This window comes from Mytilus californianus, unplaced genomic scaffold (assembly GCF_021869535.1).
Source record: "Mytilus californianus isolate M0D057914Y unplaced genomic scaffold, xbMytCali1.0.p SCAF_14, whole genome shotgun sequence".
Lineage (NCBI taxonomy): Eukaryota > Metazoa > Mollusca > Bivalvia > Mytilida > Mytilidae > Mytilus > Mytilus californianus.
The window spans coordinates 24,985,984-24,997,841 of record NW_026262626.1 but is presented as its reverse complement, the minus strand read 5'-3'; the positions used below and the strand labels follow the sequence as shown (position 1 = coordinate 24,997,841).

General features: G+C 35.3%; 2 protein-coding genes across 3 annotated transcripts in view; one reads left to right on the top strand and one right to left on the bottom strand.

Annotated features, from left to right (window-relative positions):
* The window catches only part of LOC127724604 (40S ribosomal protein S4-like), a 399,059-nt gene that overhangs the window by 284,850 nt on the left and 102,351 nt on the right, over positions 1-11,858 (top strand). The gene's annotated exons all lie outside the window — the stretch shown is intronic.
* The window catches only part of LOC127724600 (sodium/potassium-transporting ATPase subunit beta-like), a 51,519-nt gene that overhangs the window by 37,766 nt on the left and 1,895 nt on the right, over positions 1-11,858 (bottom strand). The gene's annotated exons all lie outside the window — the stretch shown is intronic.

The following is an 11,858-nucleotide window of genomic DNA, read 5'->3' as shown; positions in this document are numbered from 1 at the left end:
CTATTATTGTCAAAGTAATAGAAATTTTGATAAACTGTTATATTCAAATGAAATTGTATATAAACTATTGCATGCACTGTTGAAAAAAGACCGTCTGTTATGGACCTTGTCCGTTATGGACTCCGTTCCAGACCGGCATTACAAAACTGTTAACTAACTATCTTGTTGTGTTACACTTGAGCTGTCAACACCTGACTTCTCCGGTAAAAACAGACTTCCAAGTAAAGAAAGACAAACAACGATGGACAACACGTGGTCTAGTTAGACTGACTTGGTACAGGCAAATATCGTGTTGGTATCAAACAAGATTTACATACGCACAAACCTTCTAATTTGTCTTCGTAAAACTGAATAATATAACAAAATCAAAGTGCTTGTAAGCACTGAAGGTTAAATATTGCTTTAATTTATCAGTGAGAAGTAAAATTAAACATTGCATTGTATAAAGCATTGGTTGTAGTTGATTCAACTACAATTATGGAAGATAACTCCAATTTTAAAGATTACTTTAACAATGACATCATTGGTATTTTTAGAACAGATGTTAGATTCCTGCACCTTGCACGAGTAATGAAATTTTCTGGACAAGTTTAACATCATTTTGTAGCTTGAATATCTGAGCATATATGGTACGATCAATGCACTATATTTTGTGTATCTCAAAAGTAATGATAAACCTCGGAAGATTTAAATATCAAGTCAGTACCATAGGGTTTTGATTGCATTTCATGCAATTTTTACCAAATAAAAGAACAGAGTTCCAATGTCCCACGCGTTGCACATATTTTATCTATCCAAGGATCAAAACAGACTTCCAAGTAAAGAAAGACAAACAACGATGGACAACACGTGGTCTAGTTAGCCTGATTTGGTATAGGCACACATCGTGGTGGTATCATGACTTGGTACAGACAAACATCGTGTTGGTATCAAACAAGATTTACATACGCACAAACCTTCTAAATTGTCTTCGTTAAACTGAAGCATATAACAAAATCAAAGTGCGTGTAAGCACTGAAGGGTAAAGATTGCTTTAATTTATCAGTGAGAAGTAAAATTAAACATTGCATTGTATAAAGCATTGGTTGTAGTTGATTCAACTACAATTATGGAAGATAACTCCAATTTTAAAGATTACTTTAACAATGACATCATTGGTATTTTTAGAACAGATGTTAGATTCCTGCACCTTGCACGAGTTATGAAATTTTCTGGACAAGTTTAACATCATTTTGTAACTTGAATATCTGAGCATATATGGTACGATCAATGCACTATATTTTGTGTATCTCAAAAGTAGTGATAAACCTCAGAAGATTTAAATATCAAGTCAGTACCATAGGGTTTTGATTGCATTTCATGCAATCTTTACCAAATAAAAGAACAGAGTTCCAATGTCCCCCGCGTTGCACATATTTTATCTATCCAAGGATCAAGGGCAATAACTAAAATACACTTTTTTTGTTGTTCTTTAAAACTGTTGATAAATATCTTAGAGAGAGGAATGCTTCAGAGCAAATTCAATGTGATTTCCAATATGATTAATATTTCCAAGGGCATAACTCGTTAAAAATATTTGATCAGCACTTATTTTCGCAAGTGTAACAGACATTGCTGATATAAACCTATGATATCAATTTCATAAAATTCTGGCAAGAATTGTACACATGAGTGTGCTAACGATGCAATTTTTCACATAATTAATATCTCTAAGGGGCATAACTCTCTTAAAAATAATTGATCCGCAAAGATTTTCAAACTCGTCCAAGACATTGATGAAATTAACCTATAATATAAATTTCATAAAAATCAGGCAAGAATTGTACACATGAGAGCACTAACGATGCAATTAAAAAATTGATCAGCACTTATTTTCGAACTCGTCCAAGACATTGCTGATATAAACCTATGATATAAGTTTCATAAAAATCTGACAAGAATTGTACAAATCAAAGTGCTAACGATGCAATTTTTCATATAATTAATGTTTCCAAGGGGTATAACTTTAAAAAAAAAACCGATCGGCACTGATCTTCGAACTGGTCCGAGACATTGCTGATATAAACCTACAATATAAGTTTTATAAAAATCTGGCAAGAATTGTACACATGAGAGCGCTAACGATGCAATTTTCCATATAATTAATATTTCCAAGGGCATAACTCTTTTAAAAATAATTGATCGGCACTGATTTTCGAAATCGTCCGGGACATTGCTGATATAAACCTATGATATAAGTTTTATAAAAATCTGCCAAGAATTGCACAGATGAGAACGCTAACAAGACCGGACGGACGGACGCCCGGTTTTTCAAAGTCCCACCGCAACGCGTTACCTGCACAGTGTAGCTTCAAATAGAACGACCACTAACTAGAACAAGAAAATAAAAAATGCATAAAGTTTTGATGAGTAACCATTCTTTCTTGGCAGCAGTAGAGTGGATTTTGGTTACTTACATTGCCAATTTTTAGATCGCGAAAACAGTATGCCTTAACTTACCTCTGTATCTTTAACCTCCTGTATAGGAGAACCATACCAGTGTCTTCATAGGCACCAGTATGTTTAACAGTAACATCCTCCACCTGTGTGCTTTATATATACAGTGCCGTTTGCAGTCCATCACCAGTGAATTTTGTTCTATATACAGTTATATACACAGTGTTCATTTTCGGTATCATAGTTGTTTGGTTATTACACCTTTACGTTTTTCTTGTCCTTTTTCCACAGGAAACTATATCTGGTGGTGTGCAACAAAAAGAGAAGGCGGCGGCTACAATATTCAATTTTGGCCATTAATTTTGTGTCCAGTTTCAGATTTTCCCGGAGCATTGTAATGTCCAGAAGAATTTGCATCTTTACTTTTGATGTTTGCTCGTGAAAGTCTACATTTGTTGAATCCTTCAGAATGGCATTTATTTCATCCGTAATTGGGTTCCTGATGTCGGATAGACCTTCGCATTCTAGGATGAAATGTTCAAGCGTTTCGTCCCCTTGGTGGCATATAAGACACATCGGGTCTGTTTCATTTTCATACATTTTGATTCTGTGTGACTGCAGAATGTATGTGCCGGTTAGCAATTTTAGTTTTTGAGGAATTCTTCCTATATCTCTAGCGATTGGCATATGATTTTTAGCAGAGGATGTAGCTTCCCTTGGTAAAATTCCATGTAGTTTAGATGCCGTAGGCTTTTGAAGTAAGGAACGATCCTTGTTATTGGGTCATTCCATTGTTTTTGGATAGTTCGGTTTATTAATGGGATCCATTTTTCTTTCTTCATAGGTGTATCAAGGTAGTTGTTGATTTCGTCCATGTTGTATTTTATTAGGATCTTTTTGATTTCTTTAAAACCAACTATTACTGTCCAGGGACATTACACCAATTTGCCTTCGCGCCGGTTGTTTTTCTGTGCTGCTTTCATCTTGGTTACAGATGTTATTAAATAACCCAAGTGCTCTTTTGTCAATTTGCGCTTCGACGGGTAGTATTCCTGATAGTATGTACAACGCCGGGTCTGGTGTTGCTGTTGGGAGCGAAAGCAGTTGTTTCAGTATTCTTTTCTGGAATTTTTCTAGTTGAAGTAGCATGGCTGTTTTTTGGTAGTAATAGTTCCATTCCGTAGAGTAGCACGGGGCTAATGTACTTTTTAAACAGGTGTACCACTGTTTCCGGATCTAGTCCATTGTGTCCATGGAATCCACCACCAAATAGGCCGTATGCGCTTCTTCTAGCTTTCCTGATATTTTCCTCAACATTCAAAGCAATGTTTTCCTTCATTGAGGTTGTCCGGATTATTCCAAGGTGTAGTGCCTGTTTGACTGTTGGCATTACAGTATTTCCAATGTTAAATATGCACTCGTTGGTATTGTTCTTTTTATGAGATTTTGACAGCAGGTTTAAGTTAGCCATTACCTCACATGTCGTCTGAATAGATTCTTCCAGTCCTATCTGATTATTGGATAGTTTTTCAACTATCACCTTTGATGATGTATCGACCATAGCTTTATATAGATCCATGTCTATTTTGTCCCATTTTATTTTAGGGGTGATGTTGCTACTCTTCCTTTGCTTTAGTGTGACATTGCTGAAATCGAACACGAACGTTATTTGTATTGGATGATGATCTGATACGTTCATTTTTAATGAATGTAGAACCGTGTTGTTTGTGTGTATAGCTTCTGGTCTTTGAAAGTGTGTAGGAAATAGTCAAGTTCTGAACATTCTACTCCAGATGCCTTGATGAAGGTTTTTCCTGCGTTGTTAAAGGACAGGTTACATTCTGAAATAAAGTTCCTCAGGTATCGGTTTCTTTTGCTTGTCGTCGCAGTGTCGTTTAAGTCCTCATTTAGGTCTCCTACAATTATTATGTTGTGTGTTCCATAATATTTTTGATACAGTTCGTTGAGTTGGTCAAACCATTCCAGAAATTCTTCAATATAGTCCCGACTTCCTTTGGACGGTAGGTAGACTGACAATAGCAACAAGTTATGTGCACTGTTGCTCATTATTTCTATGCATTGTATCTTTTCTGATCCTTCGGATAGTGGTTTTATTAAATGATCTATACTTTTTTGCCATATGATAGCAACACCGCCATAGCCTCTTGGCATATACATTGGAAGTAAAGGGTTATTAATGTCGACTCCTTTTCCTGCATAGTTGATTTCTTGGTGCAGATCGCTTAACATATTAATTTGTGATTGGAAAAGCCAGTGTTCTTGTAATAGAATTAAGTGATTTGATTTTATCAGTCCATCAATTACATAACCACAGGTTTTGATGTTTTTACAGTTATAGGAGGCTATTGTCAGATGTTCCATCCCTTTGTTGCTATCGTCATGTGTTCCTTCTATATGTTGTGTTTCTTGAGGCCTGGTCTGTCTAAAAAATGAGCATTTGTTAATTGTATTATTTTCTCTGTGGTTGTAGTGTTTACCATCTGTTGGTTGGCTTTGCCTTGTTTTTGGTTGAACAGCGCCCCTGCTTGGTCAATAGGTTGTTGCGAACTATATTTCTGCTGTCCTCTGTATACAAGGGGTTGACCTGTTAGGCTGTTGGCTAGGTTCCATTTGCTAGCAATACTACTTGGTTCCATATGTCGCTGTGCGTTGTTCAGTATGGTTGTCCCAATTGGGGAGCAGTTGCTACTGTCTCCTTGATGGTAATCGGTGTTTTGTCCTGTTTTGGTTGTAACGATGTAGTTCTTTCAACATTATACATTTGAGGATTTATTTGCTCAATTTCTTTCGTATCTGCCAAGCTAATTTTGTCCAGTTGTTTGTCAATTTGAGTGAAGACTATGTTCGTTAGCTTTTCGTGTAGGGCCGGAACCTTGTTGTTTAGCTGGGTTTGCATTGTATTGAACATATCATTCAGTACCGGCTTGCATGTTTGCAAAGGGTGCTTCTCGTTTGTATGAACTGATTCATTTCGACTGGTTTCTTCTGACAAGTTGCTCATTGCAATGCTTTTCCTTAAGCTTTTTACAGTTTGTTCTAATTCGCAGTTCCTTGCCTCCAGTCTCTGGCATCGTGTTTCTAGTAATATTCTCTCTTTTTTGTATTTTTTGTATTCATTAACCACTTTTTCCCTAAGTTTCAGTTGCTCTTCAGTTTTTCTAAGTTTTAACTCTTTTTCTCTGAGTTCACTATGTTTGAGTTGAAGTTCTTTTTGAATTTGCAGGGAAGCTTTTGTTATCCTTTCTGGTAATACAATCTTTTTCAAGACACTCTTTTTTGGTTGAGGACTGTTACCAAGTATTACAGTTTTTAGAGTTGTCTCATCAGTGCTTGTATTTTCCTCAGGTATGTCCCCTATTGACTCGATCAAGTTCTGTTGGTTGGTGGGGAGCATATTTGTTTTAATTATGCTAGTGGTGTCTTCCATTATTTCGCTACCTACGCATGCGTTACAGTGGTGTTCATTGTTTTCGATGTTCATACAGTAAGTGTGGCTCACATTGTTGCACAGATCGCAAACCTCCCACAGGGTGTTATCATTTTATTGATCACAAACAAAGCCTAGATCTTGGTTGCCCATTGTGGTTTCATCTGTTCTTGATGTTACCTCTTCTTGTAGTAGGTCATTAGCTTGATCACAGTTGGCTAGTTGCAGAGTATTTGGGATTGCTAGTTTCTGGGACTCTTGAGAACAAAATGTACATGTGTAGGTGTTGTTTTCACCTGTTTCAGCCTCTGTTATGTCCTCCAGTGTTAGCTTTTGGCATTTGTAATCCACCCAGTGGTTACCTGTCGAGCAATATGTACTTCTTGTCCTACATTTTTTCTTGCATTTGATACAGGAGATATTTATCAGACTCTTGAACTTGGGTATTTTGGCTTTTTAATTCTGCACACTTCATTTGATTTGCCATTAGTATGTTAGTTAGCTGTTCCCGCAACATACGATTAAGTTCATCAATATTAAGTTTGGTGTAGTTGCTTGTACTAGCAGAAATAATATTGTGGATATACTGCAAGTCTCTATCAATAAAGTCAGACGCATTCCTACCATTCACCAATAGTCTGCTTGTTGTATAGTATATATTCACTGTGTAGCTTTTGTTCGGTGGCTGTACTACTCTTACAGTGTTTTGGACTGTATGGACTTTAGTGCTGTCAGTTGTTTTTTTTTATGTGTGCGACTCCATGATTGGGGGGAGTGTTTCATAATATCTCATTGCCGTCATTCTGAAGAGCTCAAACGATGCTGCATCGGATGTGATAACCACGCCCCCGTTGGTAAATTTGTATTCAACATGTTGCAGACGTTTCGTGGCTTCGAGTTTTTTCTTCAGGGTTTTATCCACATTAAGAGTATAGTCACTAATTATAAGCTCGGTCATCTTTTTCTGTGAGTCTGTTGTTTTTGCTTTCTGTACCAGGGAACTTAATTGCCATTCTCGTTTTTGGTATTGGAAGTTATCGAAGTAGTTCTGTTATTTCTATGCACAGCAAACAGCATATTGATACTAGTTACTTGAAGGGGTCAGTGTGGCTTGGTCATTCCATGCCTCCTGATCTTTATAAGCTTTAATATAAGTGTCACTAACTTATGCCCAACAGTCTTTCTGGACTTGTTCGACTATTTCTGCTAGCCAGGCTTTAGCTAGCAGCTGCTTTGGGTGAATTCCGTCCTTGTACAATTTGACGTTATAATACTTTTTGCAAGGCTTGTGTTTCCCTCTTGGCTGTTGTTTTCGAGCACGAAGATGGTGGTTGAATAATGGAGAGTGACTGCAGAGTTCCCGATTTGTAATGTGGATCCACTCGTTTATGGTTTCAATTTGTTTTTGCAAATGATTATCTTGGTCTTTAAAAGTTTCAGGGTTTTTATGCTTTTTAATTGTACCTGTTCCATTCTGTGATAGAGTAGGCTGGGATTTCTAGTATAGCAAGTTTTGATGATGGATATTTTTTGAGCAATGTGACAAATTGGCCAAGTTTGTTAATTATTTCATCTGTGAAGTGTTCCTGTTGCGATGTAAGGGCAATTTCACCGTTTTTGTTCTTGGAAGTAAGGTTACATGTGCCAAGGAATATGTATACACTGATGTTGCCAAGTTGTTCAATTTGTTTACCAATGTTTGTCTTCAGCCAATGATATCGGTCTTCAATGGTCACTCCTCCGCTACACCACCAGATTATGTTTCTGTCAAACTTATTGACTGTCTGGTCCCTGAGGTATGACCCCTTGCTGTCGGAAAGGATTGCTGGGGTAAGTTGTTAGGTACCCGAAAGGGGTTTCCTTGCTGTTTGCATAAATTTCACGAGTCTTGTCTCGGACATAAAGTTGTGTTAAAGTTTACGATAATGTTATGGACGTAAAAAAGTACAATTGGGATCGATAGTTTGTGTTTTGGTTCTATTATGTTTATGGAAACAACTATGCTTATAATATTGTAGTTGAGAATAAACGCACTTTTTTTTTCAATCGGCCATATTGTAATGGTGGCCTTGGTCTTCTGGTCGGGATTGAGCAATATGTATGCAATCCGAAATCGGAAATTACGGGTCAAACATGATTGGAAGAACAGGAAATCCCCGAAAAAGGATGGAGAGTTATGCTCAATATGTCACAGTGTTAAATCAAAGAAATATATGTCTCTTGTTAAATTCAATAAAATAAATTTGTTTCATATAACGTTGATTTAATTCTTTCAATAAGGATTATAAACAACTTCGGTCTGTTAATTTTTATGTGTTGTTTACCGCCCGGCGCTTCCTTTTGTCTCCGTGACAAAAGAAATTATAAAAATAGAATGTTATTGATCTATAAATAAATTTTTCAATGACCCGTATGTAAAATATTTATAGCTGTTTCCGTTTATGCGAAGTAGTAAAGGGGCCCTTTACAGGTTTTTGTTTGACGCGAGTGTCACATTGAATGAGTGTTGTACGTGAGAAAATTTAAAAGAATTAGAATTAATTATTTTTTCATCAATAACAAAAATAAAACGTTCATCGTATAAAAGTACAAATAGGATACGATGTAAAAAAAAAATATAACCAACCATCAAAACAATGCATACACGGTAAACTCTGACCTTTTGTCACGTGATCAAAATCTTGAACTTGGAAGCCATTAAATCATTTGTCGTATACAACTTTGACAGGGCCAGTTATGTTATAAAACGGAGTGATATAATAGAAATTAAGGAATGAAAGCGTTATTAAAGTGATCAATGCATGACTGCCAAAAGACTGCTACGTTTAATTTCACTGTAGGTAATAGGTAGGATTCATATAAACAAAGTTGCATTATTAAAAATATAGTATCACAGCTAAACGTCTTGAAAGCTACTTTTCATCTACTAATTTAAAATTACTGCCAAACGATATTCATGCGCATTTTGTCATTTGGCAAATTTAAACGACTTGTATATAGAAAGTTTCGGTGATGAAATATTTCATACACTGAATTGCTCTTAAACATCGTAATCAAAAGCGCAGAAGATAAAAAAAACAATGTAAGGCTTTCCATTGAGCACCATTTACAATGTGCAACGTCATTGATTTCGGGTTGTTCGACGATCATTTTATTTTATATTAGACATATTTTGTTTGTATTCCAGAACTATAAGCATGAAAAAAGTGTCCAATTAGTTATACACAACCTACCAGCCTGCTACGTAGATAAGATCAGATAAGGCCAATGGCACTTATTTCAGTATTCCCGGGAAAAAAAAGCAAATATAGACTGCTAGCATAAGGCAGCTTAACTGCCTAAAAATGGGTGATGAATTTTTAGGTAAAGAAGTGATTTATTCCAGTTAAAAAAAGTCAAAAACTAGTATCTGAAACTGTCAAACTAAATTATAGACCCCCTTAACATAGAATTGTCCATATTTTGAGTTAGAGCTGATAGAATTTTCTATAATTTTGATATAGTTTGTCCGAAAAGTAGTAAACTATACAGTGTAAAAATCTTTTTGAGACAGAGCAGGTGCAATGATTTTTGCCCCCGCCGTAGCGAAGGGGGCATTAAGTTTACCCTTGTCCGTCTGTACGTCCGTACGTCCCGAAATTGGTTTCTTTCTCTAACTATAGTTTGCCTCTACCAAATGTTATGAAACTTATACACAATGCTTATTACCACAAAAGACAGATCAAATTTGAATTTTTGTGGCGCCACCTTTACCATTCTAGAGTTATGCTACTTTACAAATGGAAAAATTGATGAATTTTTCGTTTCCGTTCTCTTACTTAAGTTTGCCTCAACCAAATGTTATGAAACTTATACACAATGCTTATTACCACAAAACACAGATCAAGTTTGAATTTTGGTGGCGTCACCTTTACCATTCTAGAGTTATGCTCCTTTACAAATTGAAAAATTGATGAATTGTTCGTTTCCGTTCTCTAACTTAAGTTTGCCTCACCCAAATGTTATGACACTTATACATGTATATGCTTATTATCACAAAAAACAGATCAAGTTGGAATTTTGTTGGCGTCACCTTTACCATTCTAGAGTTATGCCCCTTTACAAATGGGAAAAATGCTGATTTGTTTTGGTTTCCGTTCTCTAACTTTAGTTTGCCTCAACTAAACGTTATGAGTCTTATACACAATGTTTATTACCACAATACACAGATCAAGTTTGAATTTTGGTAGCGTCACTTTTACGGTTCTTGAGTTATGACCCTTTATAATGTTTTTGCAAAGGGGGGGGGGGGGGGGGGGGGGGGGGTATCATCTATGTCTATTCACCATTTATTTAATTTGAATGTATTGTTTAAAAGAAGTGCACTACGAAATAACTGTGTTTATCATCCCCTTTTCCATGCTTTCTTACAAATTAAGATTACTGTTGTGTCATACATGTGTACATGTCATACAAATAATTTTTTTCCTAACTGTGTATTGCTACCTTAAATGTAATGTTTAATAGTTGAATTCGGATATCATACTACCTACCTCAAGCGTTTTGACTCCGGATTCATTTCCATTTAATCCGGAATGTGTCTGAACGCAAACCAATAGTGTGTCGTAAGAACAGGGTGATATATAATGTAAATGAACCAAGACATGTAGGATAGCTGGTCAACACAATGAAAACAATTTTCCAAATCGTACCATATTGCAAAGATTTAGATGCTATAAGGTTGAACTATTTAAAACAAAACAAAAAAGGATTGAAATTTAATTATTAACATACATTCTTGTTAATGGATCTTTTCCGAAAATTTAGGATATAATATCAATTAACACAAACGTCAAATATTTACTGATGGACATTTTATTTATCAAATCAATCTCTCTTAAACTCTATATAAACTTTCCATATATGAATTTCATGAATATATTGCTATACAAAATATAAGCAGAGACTTATAAATCCATACTGAAACAGTATAAAATAATTAGCGTAGTAATTATTTTTTTTATGAGTATTGTAAAATATTAATAACGTTATTGCGAGATGCAAGGTTTTAAAATCCTTGTGAAATGAAACCATGCACTGAATATTTTTTCATTCACTACTGTTAAAAATTCAGACACTATTTTATGTATACGCGTCCCCGCTCATTGGTGCTCATATGTTGCATATAATTTTCATAAATGTATTCACTGTTCAAACCTGTGGGACATAATACACGTATATATAACATTTTAATTATATTCTATTAAAGGATAAATTTAGTCTCAGTTTAAACTTAATAATTGTAACGAATTATCTCTTGGTCTGGTAGTATCTAGTAATGAAATTAAATATTTTTGACAGAAACATCCTTTTGTTTAATTATCTTTGTGCTTTCCGATCTCTGTGTTTCCGACCTTAGATCAATATTTAGAACAGAAATATCACGTTTTGTTAATTTTCTTCATGCTTTCCGACATTTTCCCAGGCTATGATTGAAATACAAAATATCACGTGATACAAGTTAAGAAATAATCAGTTTATCCTGGGATATGTATATTAATAAACTATTCCCAGGTTTATTATCACAATGCATATCAGTACGCTGTGTTAAAACTACACACACAACACGTACAGGGACCGCCTCAAAGCATGAATTATATTATATGAATATAATTGCTTTATCATTATACTTGATATTTAATAAACATTTGCATAATTAATCAAAGCGTTATAGCGCTGGAAAAAGCATTTGCTGTATATCTTACAGAAGAAGAAAATTTCAAAATCTAGATGTTTCTTTTAAACTGTTTCCATACGAAATACCGGGCATCGTAAACCAGTCCGATAATGCCATATCTTAATACTACAAACTACCACTTGAAGATAAACAACTTGTTGCAGATCGGCAAACACAGTAAGGTTTACCAATACGATACACCAATTAAATCAACAAACGTATTTTGATATCTAAACGTCAAGCAAGAGAGCACCTATT